At 43.9% G+C, this 17021-nt stretch overlaps 1 protein-coding gene across 2 annotated transcripts in view; it reads right to left on the bottom strand.

The window, feature by feature from the left end:
• The window catches only part of RTKN2 (rhotekin 2), a 197438-nt gene that overhangs the window by 68373 nt on the left and 112044 nt on the right, over positions 1 to 17021 (bottom strand). The window lies entirely within an intron of this gene.

Below are 17021 nucleotides of genomic sequence, written 5' to 3'. Positions count from 1 at the left end.
GACAGCTGCTCCATCTTGCCTGCACAGCTCACATGTGTCACCTGCTGCTCTCCTACTGTTGTGCTGCTTGAAAATCATTCTGGAAGTGACCCACAGGGTCAGATAACCTGCCCAAAGCACAGGCAGGGGGACTGGAGGGAAGGGTCAGGCAAAGGAAATTAAGGGCAGAGGGGCTCCCAGGGAATGTCAGTGATGGTGTCTCACTCACACACTGCCAGTTGCAGAGCCATCATTTCATCAGGTATCTCCCTGGTTAGACTTGGAAAGAGAGGTTTTCCCATGGGGGAACCTGGTTCCTGTCTCATTAACATTTGGGACAGGAATTTGATATTTTATATTTAATATTTGAGAAGAATAGGTTCCTGCACCAGGCTGAGTATAACCAGCTTTAGCTTGTGGGGATTTGTCAAATTTAATTTTTTTTTTAATGTAATTTTTTTTTTTTTTAAATCTGAAAGTGTTCTAACAAAATTGACCTCTCATCTTTGAAAATGAATTTGAAGCGGAGTTCCCATGTTTTGCCCTTTGAGATGCTTTGAAGGCACCTTAATAGGTTGTATGCTCACATCAAAGTGAATTTCATTAGGACCTGGATGCCTCATTCCCATATAAATTTTTTAAATCCCACCTCGCTTATTACTAAAAATATCTCAAAGCAGTATATGTACTGGCTGGGCCTTTACAGGTGAGCTTTCTGCTTAAAACGAAATCTTCTGACTGACATGTGACATTATAGCCCTGGAAAACAAGAGACTAATTGAAAGGCAGACCTTTAATTAGAGCTATATGTAGAAAAACCCAATCACTCTGAGATGCACAGTTGAAGAGACAACATGTTTTCAGAGCACTTAATGACATCTGATCCCTGCCTCCAGCTCTGACTCAGTAGTAACAACAGCCTCCCCCTACCCTGAGAAGATCTGAATACATTTGTTTTGTTTCAAGGAGAGTTACTTCAAATATTCAGTGGGATATTCATATTCAAAGAGATGGCCACCATTTGGAGCAGGTACTAGGTCAAACAAATCGTCACCCTAATAATCCTTCCAATGCCACTGCTTCTTTCAAGCTACTTGAGCAAAATCCAGCTCTTCTCTCTTGTTATTCTGCGTCATCAGATAGTTGCCTCTATTTGTTCTTACCTCAGACTAATGCTGATTGTTTCCATACATCCTGTCTGAAGTGGCTGGAGTGGACTATTTAGTGCTCTCTACAGTGATGCTGGGCATTATTTTTTATTGTTTTTTTAGAAAAATTAATCCCAGAAGAGATTTTACTACGTGAAGCCCTTAAAAATAGATCCTGCTGCAACACAAACAAAATGTCCTTTCCCATTTTGTTGCTAATGTCACCCTCTATCTAGCCATGCTTTTTTAATTCTGATCTCTTGAATTTTCATTTGTACATCTCTCTAAGGAGAAGGAGAAACAAGCAGCATAAATTAAATACAGTCATTGGTCTGACAAGCTTTTCCCTTCTCACTGTCTTGGTCCTAGCATCTCGCACTGCAAGCAGGTAAAAGTTGGCTTGAATTTTTCATAAAAGCATGGGAAAAAGTATACACAACAGATTTTGAATTCATTAGAATGTTATGGAAGAGGCTTTTATAAGCTGAGAGGGAAAGAGGAAGAGAGATACTCCACTTCCTAGAGAAGTCACTTTCAAAGAGAAATGTGACAGGTTGGAGGAATTTAGTGTGTGCTGGTGTGAGATGAGGGAAAGCCAGAGTCACATATAAGGTAGCAGTGAAAGGATGGGGGCCTCATTACTGCCTGCTGTTCTTAGGGTCTTTGACCTACAGAACATCAGCATATATTCAGCCTGACACATTCAGTCCTTAAATCACACTTTACACACGTTTTGCAACCCAATTACTAGTTTCATAGTAGACTTTAGCACTAGGGTTTCCAAGAAATTCCCCGAAGTCCATTCATAGTATTTGTTCAAGCCATACGTATTTGCCTTACAGTGGGAACCTGTGCTTGTGGGGGCTTGTCAGCAGGGAGGGATTTCTATGTGCTCCCAGTCCTTGCTGTCTCCTGTCTCTGCTCAGTGACTGATGGCAGCTGGCTGGGTGCTGGCAGTTCTGCTGGACTCTCACACCACTGTCTATCAGCCAGTTCCCACAGAAGTGCTTTCCTTTAGAGAGCTATGCTGATTTTTTTGTCTGCTTCCTTAACCTAGTTCCCTCCTTCTTTCTACCAACTCAGTGCCTTTAACATGAGAGAAGGCTCATGCAGCAGGTGTGTTCCCTGAACTTCAGCTTGCTCATAAGTCCCTGCATAGCACCAGAGACACTTGCACAATGCTTTCTGTGGCAGCCCGTGGGCAGCTGCTGCACTGAGGTGGCACATTCCCACTTGTTCTGCCGGCTTTGCACTGCCCGGGGGACAAGTCCGCCTGTCGCCAGTCGTGCTCCTCACGCCTGTTGGCAAACAGGCAGGGACTGGCTGAAGGTCAGGGGGGTGTGTTTCTGAGAGGACATCTGCAGCCCATCGCCCCTCAGCTGGAGAATGAGGGAAACCTTGCCTGAGTGTCCTACACTTCAGAAGTATTTTCACAACAAATGTTACACACATGGTACTTGCCCTTTGTTGAAGTACAGCTCAGGCAGGGGTCACAGACCCCTGCTCCTGAAGGGATTTCTTATCTGCCACCAGCCAGCACTGAGTGGGGTGCTTTTGTAAGAGAGGGGAGGCTGAATATTGGTCAGATGAACAACACACATACATGCTCAGGCATACACACTAGGAGAGGGTCAAGAAAAAAAACCAAAAGAAGGTTGGTTTTGCTTTGATTTTACTCTACATTAATATTCTATCACTATTAGAGAGAAACCCCACAACAAACTTTTCAAAATAAAACTATCAACAAGCTAGTCCAGGAACTGCATATATACCTTTCCCTGAAAAATCACTCCCGGCATCACAGAACATATTTGCCTATATAAAATTTCCAAAAAATTTTCCTCCTTGCAAAAATAGTAGGCTTTGAAGATACTTTTAATTTTTTTTTTTCTCATGGGAAAGAAAAAAGCAGGCAGGAAAACGAGTACTTTATCATAAATCAGCATCACCCCAAACCCACAAGGTTCACGCTAAGAAACGCACCCAGCAGAGCCTGTAATTGTTTCTCTGTCAGCCTGCCTTGCCTACCAACCTTTCTGAGATCCAGGCTATAGAGATGACCTCCTAAATATGGCATGGTTTAATTATCCCACCCTCTTGAGCTTTGTGCAGGCACCTGTTTAAGAGGAGCACGTGGAAGTCACTGGATTTGCATGTTGCCAGGGCATGCCATGGTGTGCGTGCCAAGCTATGCTGGGGCCACCCCCGGGCAGAAGCCCTTTGTGGGGATTAGCCTGAGGAACCAAGGGATGGATTAGGCATCACCCAAGCCTGGCAATGGCAGGGGAAGCAAATTGGATTTATGGGAGCTGAACCCATTTCTGTGACAAGGGCCATGACTCTCCTGTGGCTGCCAGTGTGGCTGTGCACTTCCCAAGCCAGTCTAGGTTCCCCACCAACACTAGGAAGAGATTTGGGGTAATGGACAGTATGAGGGTAGGTTGAAAAACCCTTTTGCAACAGGGTTTAAAAGGCACAGAGGGACAGTTTTTGAGCCCACACAAGCTCATCCTACCCTTCTTTGGTCCCCCAGAGGCAGAATATTTCAGTGATGCTGGGAGCCAACTAGTTCAGTGATGGGGCAGAGAGAGAATGCTCTGCCAGCAAATACCTTGCCAACGTACCTCTTGAGGGCATTAAACATTTTATCTACTAGGAAATAATTAAAAGAATAATTACAACTAAATGAAGGAGCCATAACTCCATTGTCAGTTATTTAATTGCCACAGTCAGTACACTGAGCTGTCAGTGACAAGTTTTATTGTAGTCCCTTTCTAAAAAAAATGTTGTTGCCAGACATTATCCAGATTTCATATCTAGATTCCCTTCCAAGGGAGCAGCTGAGTGCAACAAGCAGAAGACAAAATCCTGAGTCCAAGTGAACAAGGAGGAACATTTGCCAGGGGAGAGGCATACATTTAAGATTGTAGAAGCATGGGTGGGGAGAATGAAAGAAAATGCAACCGAGGCAGTTTAAACAGACATAGCCTGTACTAAAGAAAGGACCAGGACAGCAATATAGTTTCTATTCCCATTTATTCTTTTAGTGGCCTTCAGTAAGTTCTTAGTTTTGCTAACCACTTTTTAATAAGGAAATGGAGGTGCCCTTCCCACCTCAATACCACATAGTATCACCACCTTTGTTTTCTAGGGTACACCACTAAAGGACATAGAAGAACCAGGTTACCTTTTATGCTGGGTACAGGGGTTTCTGTTCTTTTGATGTAAATAGATGAAAACCAACACCACAGATGCCCATCTCCATGGATTTCAGGATTGGTGCTGTGAATCTGAGTATGTGAATTTGGGTGATGTCAAAGGTCAGTTCACTTCCTGAGAAAATTGTAAATAAAACACTTCCATTTTAACTGCGGCCACACTCGTGGTGTCCAGGAGACAACATATATGAGTCAGCTTAAATGTCAGTTAGCAGTGGGCAGAAGTGATTTTCTGCATGGAAAAAATTTTTCATAGTTATAAAAGCTATAGTTAGAAAAGCTGGTGTGAGTCCAGGATAAGAGCGGTAAATGAGTACCTTTTTTGAAAATTTAGGTTTTAGGCAAAAACAGCTTTGCAAAAGACATGTAAACTGGCAGATGAATCCAGACTTTTTGCCACTAGGTGGTGATGGCTGACAATGAATGTGTGCAGGATGCTCTCAGCCCCTCTCTCGGCCCACCGGGGCAGCTCACACTCCCCCCGTTGGGTAGGGGTGGGACAGTGTGTATTCCACGGGAACACGCCCTGCTGTTACCAGACTCAGGCCGCTCCATCTAACATCAGTCTAAGGGACACGCTAATAAGAGGACTTGACTAAAGACGTGGAAGCATCATTTAATTAACTGGCAATGGTGAACGAAGAGGAGACCAAGAAATTACATCCTACACGTGGTCACTTGCAACGGTATTCTAGCAACAAAGGTAGTATCAGTAGCTGAGCCAGTTTCAAAATCACACTAACTGTGATAAATAATCAAAATTAATTTTTCTCAGTGAGCCAAATCTGCACAATATCTACGCCAGTTCCCTGGCAAAACGCAGGGTTTTCGGAGCAGTGGCTGAAGGCAGAGGTGCCAGGCAGGCTGTAAAGTGAAGGGATTACATCACACGGAAACAAAAGCCTTACTGCCAGAAGAGGCCAAGCACACCTCACCAGCGCTGTCCCAGTGGCACCGGACAGCAACTCTCCAGCCACAAGCCCTTGGCTGCAGGACACCCGTGCAGCCACTGTTGTGCAGGGCCATACCCGGCACCATGCCACAGCAGCCCCATGGTCCCTTCCACAGCCCATCCTCCTCCCTGAGTTTAGCAGCTACTGTTAAGCACGTGATACTCTGCTTCTTCATAACCCTAATTAAGGGGCTTTATTCTTATTATAGAAATTAAGTCTACTTGAAACAAAATAGCAATTTTCTGTTATAAAACGATTGCTTTCTGAAAGACATAAGATGACTAATGCACTCAGCAGCAGCTAATGACTGCGTGCCAAAAGGTCCTTTGCTTTTAGTGTACACCAATCTGCTGCTTGCTGCTCTGCATGGCCCACGTGTTAGAATCGACTGAGGACCACCCCAGCCAGTCCAGGTACCCCTGAAAAGGGGGCTCACAAGGACCCACCCCCTCCACTGGGAAATGGCTTCATCCCACAACCTGCCCTGCAGCAAGGAGCTTTGCTGCCAAGGCAGAAAGCCATGGGAAAAGGAAGGGAGAGGGAGAGCATACAGATCACACATGGGTGAGAACCACGGCAAGGGACATTCCCTGCACTCCCATGCCTGGTGGGCCCCAGGGGGATACAAAATGACCAAATCTATGGCAAGCTCACCTAGGAAAGGTTTTAACACTGAATTGGACCTCTCACTATTACACTGATCAGTTCAACATGTGCAAACCTGACAATCAACTGTCTCCTGCCCTGAGGAAAGTCTTGGGGGGCTTTATGCTTGCAAATACATATTATAAAAGTTTGGGTTTTTTTTTTCCCCCTAAACAACATCAGATGACCTAAAATAATATTTTAGTCCATCTGGCATAGCTCCTCTTTCAATACAGAAATTACTCCAGTTCTTTTTTTGATTGTTTCAAGGGCAACCATGCCTTTCTGCACCTCGACTACCAGTGCCCAAGGAATGAGACAGGCCTGCCTGGCTGAATTCACCAGTCACCCACAAGTAGTGGGTGACACACTGGTAGAAAAGCAGTATTTGCCACTCTCAGAGCAATCCACAAGCAGAAATTTGTTTTTATGAAACATTAGTCATTTTAGATAACAACAAATTGGTACAAATCCCATATTCACATAAATTACCAGCTTTGAACAGTTGACCCACTTTATAGCTAATGTTGGCACAAAATCTTGACTCTGAAATTTGAGGCAGATTGCTTTCAGTTTGGTCCACTTGGAAAGAAAGAAATTAAAAATATGTTAATACAGGGCTCAGAATGAGGGCTTTTCACTTGAACTGAAACTGTCTCGATGTTGCAGCAATATAGGGACTAAAAATCTTCTGCAAGTGTCCTGTTTAGATTATCTGTATTAGGTTTCCATTGCAGATAAATTCCAGTGACGGACACAGCTCAAACCTGTCATTTGAGTACTGTCTTATGAGTGTGGCAAATGCTGCTCCCCCTGTGTATTGGTTTTGCACAGCCTGGTTTTCAGTAGCAGGGGGGCCACAGAGGTGGCTCCTGTGAGAAGCTGCTGGAAGCTTCCACCACGTCCAGCAGAGCCAATCCTTGATGGCTCTGAAGATGGACATGCTGCTGGTCAAAGCTGGGCCAATTAGAGATGATTGGAACACCTCTGTGATGACATATTTAAGAAGAAAATTGAAACAAAGTCATAGTTTTTCTTCTAGTCAGAAGAGGAAGAGGTGAGAACATGTGAGGGAAACAACATGGAGAGACCAAGGTCAGTGGAGAAGGAGAGGGAGGAGGTGCTCCAGGTGCTGGAATCAAGATTGCTCTGCAGACCATGGTGATACCCATGGTGAAGTAGCTGTGCTCCTGCAGCCCATGGGGATCCACAGGGGATGAAGAGATCCACCCCCAGCCCATGGGGGAGGTAGCCATGTAGGAGTGGGTGGATGCCTGGAGGAGGCTGAGATCCAGTGGGAGACCTGGTGGAGAGAGGGCCCTGCTCCAAGGCTGGAGCAGCCTGTCCTTGGAGGATGGCACCCCATGGAAGAGTGACCCACACCACAGCAGATTTGGTAGGGCTGTCTGCCCGTGGGCAGGACACACCTTGCAGCAGTTTTGAGAGGACTGCTGCAAGTGAGATTTGGATCCATGCTGGAGAAGTTTGTGGAGGAGTGTCTCCCATGGGAGGGACCCCATGGTCTCACAGAGGAAGGACTCCTCACAGGGGAAGGACTCTGAGCCAGTCTCAAACCACAACACCCTGCTACCATACTCCCAGTCCAGTGCTTCAGAACTCTACAAAGGGACTGTATGGGACAGTGCACCCATTTCTGAAGATTGTATTTAAGTAGAAATGGTAACCACTTCATGATGCCTGGATATACCTACTAATATATTCACAATCTGCTGGGTGGTATCCCTGCCCATGGCAGGGGAGTTGCAACTAGATGATCTCTAGGGCCCCTTACAACCAAAACCCTCCTATGATTTACACTTCTTGCACTCAAAACACAAAAGTGTTTCTCATGTGAATTAACCTACCAAATCTCTAGGACCACAAGCCCTTGCTGGTTAACAAGCCTCTGCAGCTGTTGCAGGGTCCTGTGGGCTGTCCTTCACCTTCAAGGAGCCACAGCAAACTTCACTATTGCTGACTCCTCCTTGTAGGATTTGAAAACGGAGCCATGCGTTTTGGATGGAAACCCTTTTTAAAGACAAGATTTCTTAATGCAAGTATGGCTAATGGGAAAGTTAAGCCATATTCTAGGGATGTTACAAACTAATCAGAACAGTAGATCTATATCACAAGTTTGCCAAAAATTCAGCTGAGCATCTGAACATAGTCTAAGCCAACACCAGCTTGCACCAGAAAACAAAACTCAAGTCTTCTAGAGACCAAACTCTGGTCCATCACCCAATCCTTCTCCTAAAGGATACCAAGATCCATCATTGTGTCTTCCCCTCTCACCTCCAACTTCAATGAAACATGCCACAAAGTTGCAACCTGTCAGTAAACTTTTACCTTCTCTCTTGTGCTGAGGATTCAGTTCAAACCCCAATGCAAACTTTTAATCAGCAACAACATTCATGCAGTATGTAGAAAATCTCTCATTTTTAATAACACACAGAAAGAGGACTGAGAGCAAAGCCATTGATTCACTATAACAGAACAGCATGTCTGTTTTACAGGTGTGAAATTTCTCATTGGTAAAGATTTGAGCTGACAGAATATAAGCAGACAACTCCTAGGTAATCAGAAAGGAGAACTACACACAAAAGGTAGGTCTAATATTCAGAATACCTGCACACATTAACAATGTAATCCTGCCACTAATCATAGCTTGTAATGAACTGTGGCAATAGGGTTCTTGGAAATTGGATGGACTCACATAGCTTGTTATTTTAAATAAATACCATAATTGGTATGAAATCCCAGCAACTAAAGTATGAAAAACAGTATGAACTACCAGTCTTTTATGGGACAGAAAGAATTATCCATAGCTATCCAAAGGCTAGTTTGGCTTTCATATACTTATATTTGAATTTTACATCATCTTGCCTCCAACTCTTTGTAAAATGTAGAGGTTTTGTTAGTAGTGTTTCAGCTAACTGCAGGTATCCTAGGTTTAGCTTGTGTAGAATAGAAAGAAATTCTAGTCTTTTGCTTAAAAGGAGAGAAAAATTGTATTTACATTGATAAAAGGAGAACAAGGTAAGGAAGCACATACAAACAACAGCATAATGAAAATCTTAATATCAGATTCTAGAGGAGAGAATTGCAGATATTTCTCTTCTTATGATAGACAGTCCTGATCCAACAGGGAAAATTCAGCTGATCTCACCCACAAAGCCTCAAGGAGGCTCTGCAGGAGCCATTCCTGGAATACAGCAAGCCAATATCCTACAGACAGGGGCTGCTTGCAGAGCCACAGTATTTCAAGAGGTACAAGAAGACTCCTGTGTTATGGCAGTGTCCCTACTGCTTCTCCTGACTTCACACCAGATGCCCCAAAGGAGAAACAGGGAGTGTCAGGAAACCTGGCTTCTGCCACTTGGCCCCTCTGACAGGTCATCACCATTCTCTGTTTCACTGCCCCCACTCAGAAAAATACAATAACAATTTATACTTTGAACACTTTCAGTCCTTTTGATGGCAGGCACTACAATTACATTATCATTGCAGGATATTACTTAAGCTTCATTACTCTGTGGTAGAGTGTCCAGATGAGTAATTTGTCCATTTTACAGACAAACTGAGATATTGAGATGCTAGCAGAGTAAATTGCCATAAGAATGGTAAAAATAGATGATTCACTTTTGTTTTCCTCTCTTAGCAGCTACCAAATGCTCATGGGAGTACAGAGGGCCCGTCCTAAGAGCTGCTTAAATGTTAAGTGCGCTCACTCATCTTAAAGAAACTTATGCTACTTCTCTGTTGAACACTGTATGCATTTCCAACTTCTAAAACTGACACCAACTCCAGGGCTTCACAGAGACCTGCCAGCAGCTGGCAGCGAGCTGGCTGCTCCCACTGCCAAAGAGGATTAGTGCCGAATAATGCTGACTGGAGGTAGAAAAGCTAATTCTATTTCTAGACATACTAGTATAAAAGCAGAGCGAGTAATGTTGTCTACAAAAGACGAGTGCAATGGTGTAAAAGGATTGCAGTTGGAGAGTATCAGGCTCAGAGGAACTGATGACATTTTTTTTTTAAGGACATACATGTCCAGAACTAATAGAAATGTTAAATTTGCTATAAAGATTTCCAATGGAAAAGTAACAATAAGCCTAGCTCATGTAAATAATGTAAGTAGGACACATTTAAAATTGTTTGATAGTTACCCAAAAAAGTTATTTACAATCTGTAAGGTGATATGCCCTTAAGCGTTATGGTAGCATTTGATTTCATTAACAGCAAAATATATTGCAAAATATACTGCCAGCCAAAATCTTTTTCCCCCCCACCAAGAAAAGTTATCCTAACCCCTTATACTAGAATAGTTGCAGTAGGAAAAAGCCTCTAGTAGGGGGTTTGTTTGGATTTTGCTGGATCTTTTTGTTTTCACAGAACAGGAGACATTTCCCAATCTACTGTGTATCATTTGTCTTTAGGCAACCAGAACCCAGCTGCACGAACCCTCCCAGAGAGTGAGGAGAGCCAGCAGGACTCGGACAGCTGCAGCACTCCCAGGGGTCTGAACAGGTCACCCTGGCTCCCCTGGCATGTTCAGGGCACAGAGCATCATCCTGACCCATGTAAGTAGTGACGAGGTTGAGATGACCATTTCAGAGGCAGCAGCTGATGTGGTCAGCCTCTAGAATCATCTGGACCACATTCTCCTTCAGCTTTTTTTCTGGAGCTTTTCAAGGAAAACACTGCTTTCTGAATTTACTGATATTTAATTGGCTTTGAAGTGCTCCAAGATGAGAACTTATCTTCAGCATGCCCTGGCCAGATGGGAAATGTTATATCCCTGGTCAAGTTGTTCTCTGACTCTCTTCCTTCCCTAGGGCAGGACAAGACACACATAGTGATGCTGACTCTGTGAGTGAGATGGGACTGCACACACTGCCACTAGGTTATGAATTCAGGCCATCTGCCATAACAGCTGGGGAGGAGCTGCTGTATGGGCTGAGACTGCAGGGACAGGGGCTCCAGTTTTGCCCTTGCTGTGCTTTCTACCAAGGAGGCAGCCATCCTCTGATAGCCCAGATTCTGGGACAAAGCAGAACTGAGTGCAGACTGGAGCTGAAGAGACATGCTGAATTGCTTGTAGACCAGATTTGGTGGTATTTCACAGTGACCCTTCCCTACTGGTAAACTAAACCTAAATACTTTATTTCTTCAGTTTCTTCTCACTGATCAGTGGTGGACTCAATCAAGGACATGACAGATTCTGTCACAGAGCAGGGCAGAGTACCCGATGCCAAATCTCATCCAAACCTCAGAGTGCAGCCTCACAGGCCTGCCATGAATGTGCTGATCCCAACACCCTGAGCGACTACCATGAGGACAGAGTGTGGGATGTGAAACTTTGTCTTCCTTCCCAGACCCCCCTAAATACTTTCAGTATCAGGAAATTAATAAAAATGAGTAAAATAAAGGAATACACAAAGGACTACCAATATCCCCTTTGTTGTATCTGATTTGGACCTGGAGTGTTTCCCAGCTCCAGTCTAGCCACTTGATAATCTGAAGTGGGGAATGCTACATAAATTACTCATTATTCCCACCAGATGAGCTGTCAAAGGCTGCGGAAACCAGTTCATGTTCACCTCACCTCTCTCTGCTGTTACTTTCCTCTGCTAAGCTCTGTTGCTAAACAGTTTTGTCTCAAGACGCTAAAGAGAAAAAAGAAAGAAGAAAAGAAATAAAGAAACCCTCTACAAGTGTCCTGTAACTGTACTTTGAACAAAAATCCAGAAGGACACAATGAAACCCAAAGCAATTGTTCTTCCTCCATGAGCTCATCATTGTGCCCCACAGCTGTCAAGCAGCCTCCACAGCCTCTGCCTGCCTGGGGTTACCACCAGTAAAGACACGGGTATCCAGCCCAAAGAGTCCAGGAAAAACACAGATTAAACTCCCCTCTTTTCAGAGGTGATCCCTGAGAAATGTAAAGGCAGTTCTGAATCACAGTTTGTGCATTTTGTGAGTTGCAGCGACTTGTAGTTATTTTCAAAGCAAATCGCAATGTCATAGTAATGCATACAGAGTCCTTCTGCTTTGCTGCATCTTCTATTTATCACATCTAGGAACTCCAGCCTCCAGGCCAGTCAGCCCAGAACTTGGCACTACAACTAAAATAACACCTCATTTTGATTTTTCTAAGTTAGCCATTATTATTAAATGTTTCCAACCAATTGCCAGAACCTATGTTTCTGCCTGACCCTCATTCCTAAGGTTTCCTGTTTGTTTTTGCTTCCACACTGCAGACAGCACAAGTGGGAGAGCACTATTACTTTTGAAAGAGATGTTTTAACATATGGTTCTACCCTAAACACCTGGAAGCACTTGTAGCCCTGTAAAGGCAAGCCCAGATACTGGGTGGCCTTAGAAGCCAAACGTTATTTCAAGTTAAGAAATGCTTCCTGTCATTGCTTTTGGGCCAGACTGAAGCCCTGGATTGAGCCATCCCTAGGGCTGGAGAGACAAAATTTAAGCCTGGGATGAAATCTAGAACCTCAAGTCTCTCCTGCAATATCCTGATGTATTCTGGCACACTGCTGGCTGGCACATCTCGGCACAAGCTGCTGCTGGTTTGCTGTGCTGCAACACTTCCAATTCCTCTGCAACTGCAGCACAGTGTGCTACTGTCTAATGCCACGTGTTCCAGGCCATGCAGCAAAGGGCATTCGACACAGCCAGGAGCCACAGCAGCCCCCTCCAGCTGAGAGGCAATGAGAACTCAGGACTCAGTGAAAAGCCTCGAGGGTAGGGGTTCAACCCAGTATTAATCCCTCAGGGCTGTGGCAGTAACACCAAGCCAGGAGAGAGCCCTGTCTCACCAGCACAGTCATGATATAACCATAGAGTGATGGCAGGGGTTGCACTATTCTCTTTTTCTCAGTATAGATGTGGCAGCCAAGAGTGGACACCAGTTTGCTTTTACTCCACCATGATCTGGCTGGTTGTACAACATCTCCAAACTAGGCAGGATCAAAGAAAAACAGGTTTGGAAAGACCCCACAGAGATCATTTACTCCAGTCCCTCATCCTCAAGGCAAGAAAAATTGTCCCCTCATCATTCTTGTCAGACTGAAAAATAGAGAAGAAAAAAGAAACCAAATTTCCGGGAACTGGGGTTCACCTATAACTACAAAAGTATAGTCTGGACAGGAATAAGGCTGAATGCACTTATTCTAGAAAACCATGCCACAAAAATAGTGTCAGGAACTTGACTTTATTTGTTTCTAAAAGAAACAAACAAATATGGAAGCTTTAAAATCCAGGGTATGGGTTGAGAATTACTTCATAATCCTTAGTCAAATCCTTAGTCAACTACATAGTCAGCCAATGCAGAAATGCATCATATCACATCCTAATAAACACTATGCAAATATTTTTGCAATCAAATGCTAATTATATCAAATATTATTAATATGTCATTTGGCACACTATTGTAAAAATTTCATTTAACTATGTATTAACTGGAGTTGTAACAAATGATGTATTTAGCTAATTGTATGCAATTAAATTAGAATTAAAAACGGGATGTTTCATAATCTTCTTTGCTTTTCACTAAAAATCTAAGCAGGGAATTCAATAAACAAAAGCTGCTGGAAAATCACGGGAAACATCAAGCACTGGAGATTAATATAACACAAGGCATCATATGTTGCTCATCTAAGTTTATTAAAAACCACACCAAGTCTAAATCTTTGCACACTTCATACTGAGCTAAACTTAATACCTATTTTTCCCTGTTTCTTCATTCTATCTATCTCCCAGGCTTAGATCTGTTGCATCATTATATCCAGAAATGAAAATAAAATATTATTTTTTTAAAATCATGCCTGTGTTGAAATGTGTTTATCTGAACTGTGAAGGTAATGCAGATCCAGTACAGTACTTCATCTTGAATAATGCCTCCCTATAGCATGCACATGTGCTCCTTGCACTTATGTCAATAACTAGTAACACATATGAGCAAAAATACAAGTGTACAAACAGCAGCATGGTTTGTTTTAGGAGTTTGCTCTTTGCTTCCCAGTTAACTGCTTACATGTTTGTGTAAATATTAAATGCCTGGATTTGCTCAGGCTTTCAGAGAGAAAGACTGGGAACTCATCCTGTGGCCAGTCCTTTTTTGGACTTAGTTATTTCAAGGATTTCTCTGCAGGCATTGATCCAACTTTCTACAGGCAACTGTCCTTGCAGTACTTATAACTCAGTAAAAAGGACTTATGCATACAAATTTGGCCACTAGTGATATAAATGAACAACTTGCACATGAAAATAAAAGACAGGACCAATTGCTAGTGCAGCACCATTGTATTCATTTTCTCCATTTTTCTGGGCAGCATACAGACCCCTCTGAATGCAGGGGTGTACACCTGACCCTACTTGTGGAAGTTGACCTTTGCATTCATCTCTCTCTCTCTCACACTTGGGCAGCCCTGCCCTGGCTCCTGCTGCAGTCACAAGTGGTATCATGCCCACTATAAAGGAAGCTGGATCAACTCTACCCACCATGCATTTCAGACTGCATAGTTTCAGCTTAATGCTTTGGCAACACATCAGGACTTCTCTCCTAATGACTCTAGCTAACTTTAGCTGCCGCTTCTACTATTTCATGTAGGCATCCATATCAGTGGAAAGCTCTGAACACATTTTAACTTTTGTATGGGCATCATTCTTTCCATCTACAGGGATGGAAAGGTCTGCAGAGGTCCACAGTCTGCTGGTGTGTGGCAGCTTACCACCTGCACTCAGGGATTTCTCCTCAGACCTAAGGAGCAGCAGAGACAAGTGAGCTGCTTTGTCCGCTCATAAATCCTTATTTGCAGCCCAAACTGATTCCTTTTTCCATGTCTCCGCTTGCTACCTTCCAGAGGAAGGGGGTGTTACAGGGAGATGAGGGGGGCAGGCATCTGCACAGCAGGAACCTGCAAAGGAGTCCTCTTGTTATCCCTGCCTCTGTCCATGTCTGCCAAGGCAGTAGGCTCAGGCCTCCGTGCACGGGAACACAGTGCCAGGAAATGAACAAGCACAGAGACCAATGTTCTGTCAGGGAAAGGTTGAGGACCTCTCATTTTAACTCCCTGTTTTTTATTTAGACACGAGGGATCTCCACCTGCTTTCAGATGCTCATAGCCAGAGTGTTTTAATTCCTAGCCGAGTGGGCATATCAGATAGTGAAAGTTGTAAGATCAGGTATCCTGCCTAAACAGAGGAACTGCTTTCATACATAACTGCAGCTATCACCCAGGACCTGCTGGAGCTGGGGAGAAGCTTCCATTACCCCTGCTGGTATTGGCAGGGGTTCCAGCTCTCAGCACTTCCTGCCATCCCCCGCCTCACTGGCACGCTCTTCAACAGCCTTCCACCCTACAGTGGCAACTCAATGAAGCACTGCCACAATTTAAATAGTTATTTGCATTTCATTAACAATGACAACATTTATTTTAATACAGTTAAATCAGAGTAGCATTTAATTTAATTTTAACAAGATAGTTATTAAGCTAACCAAATATCAATTGATTGCTGAAGAGACCACATTGTGAAACAAATAAGTTGAGAAATAAATCTTGTTGCCAGGCCATTAATGTAAAATCACATAAATAATACATGTCTAATTAGGTTTTCTCTAATGAAGAGCTCCAACTGTTCACTGACATTCTCTGGGATGGCTGGGGCTTCCCAGGTTGGCTGTTAGGAAAGAGGAGCCTGATCCAAGCACCCAGAGAGCTGTAGAGACAGACACAGGTTGGGCAGCTGGATTTAAGGAGAAGCCCAGCCTACCCATGTGTGGCCCTGCTCCACACCCCTCTGGGCACTGACTGCTCCAAGACCTGAAGCACCTCACTCAGGTGTGGGTGGGAATCCAAAAGTCAGGAAGCAGGGATAGCAGGGAATCCAAAAGTGGGAATGCAAAAGTCAGGAAGCACAAGGGGCTGCTCCTGTCAACACCATGGGGCTGTAGGTGTGGGGGTCATTCCCCCAACAAGTGCCACAGCTTAACATTGTCCTCAGCATGAACTGTTTACCACATTTCCCTGCAAATTAGCCTGCATCTGGAACACCAAAAATGGGTCAGTTACAGCAGACACAAACATCTCCTTTTCTAGCATTGCTAAGGACTTGTAATTTTCATCCATCTGTATGTGTGGATATCACTTTCAAGGGGGTTGTTTGTTTGCTTATTTAAACACAGATCTCTTAGGGAGATCTTTTTCTGACCATCTGCTCTGTCCAGCTGTACAAAACAGACCAAAAGACCTCATTCAGGCAATTGTGAATCAAGTATGCAAGTCCTGCATGAAAGATATCAAAGTACCTGCAGGCTTGATTTAAAGCCTTGAAGTGATGGAAAATCCACAAAAAAATTGCTCCAATGGTTAAAATCTACACACTGTGAAAAATGTTCACCTTTAATGAGCCTGCATTTGTCTAGTTTTAATGTTTATTCACTGCCTCTTCCCATGCCCTCTTTTGCCAGCTATAGCAATCCCTCAGCCTTTTCCTCACAGAAGCTGAAGCAGAGCCTGCCATCAAGAGAGAGCAGGGTGTCTTCTCTCTAACAGCATGATTTTTGGAGGGAAACCAGAGCAATTTCAAGGAAAAAGGGTCAGAAAGCCAGTGTACTAAAATGCAAGTGAGTTACAGCACAATTTTCCTTTTTAAAAAATAACAATAACCCACAGCTTACATATCCCTTACTCTTAAAAATTACATGAAAATAAGACTGACTACACAGAGCCCATGCCTGTGTAACCCACACAAACTGCACTTCACCCAGAATTTCCCATACAGGCACATAACCCCTCTTGCAAGTGGATCACTGGAGGAGAGGGAGTTGCGCTCTGTTTGGTTCAATTTATGGATCACCAATTAAGATCCAGTGCAGTGCATATTAAGATTGAGTGAGTGCCCAGTGAGAAGTTGCTCTCTCTGCTAGAGCTGTTGGAGCCTCCTAAGAGCTCCTCTGCCTGCATAACATTGGGAAGGTGGTACCAAAGGACCAGCACCTCCCTTGGATGGGCACTGGCAGCAAGGAATGAGGGGTGAGAGGGGACATGGGGAAGCACACA

Source organism: Lonchura striata, chromosome 6, assembly GCF_050655825.1.
Source record: "Lonchura striata isolate lonStrDom1 chromosome 6, ASM5065582v1, whole genome shotgun sequence".
Classification (NCBI taxonomy): Eukaryota; Metazoa; Chordata; class Aves; order Passeriformes; family Estrildidae; genus Lonchura; species Lonchura striata.
Note: the sequence above shows the minus strand (reverse complement) of the source record. Positions and strands in the feature narration are given on the sequence as shown.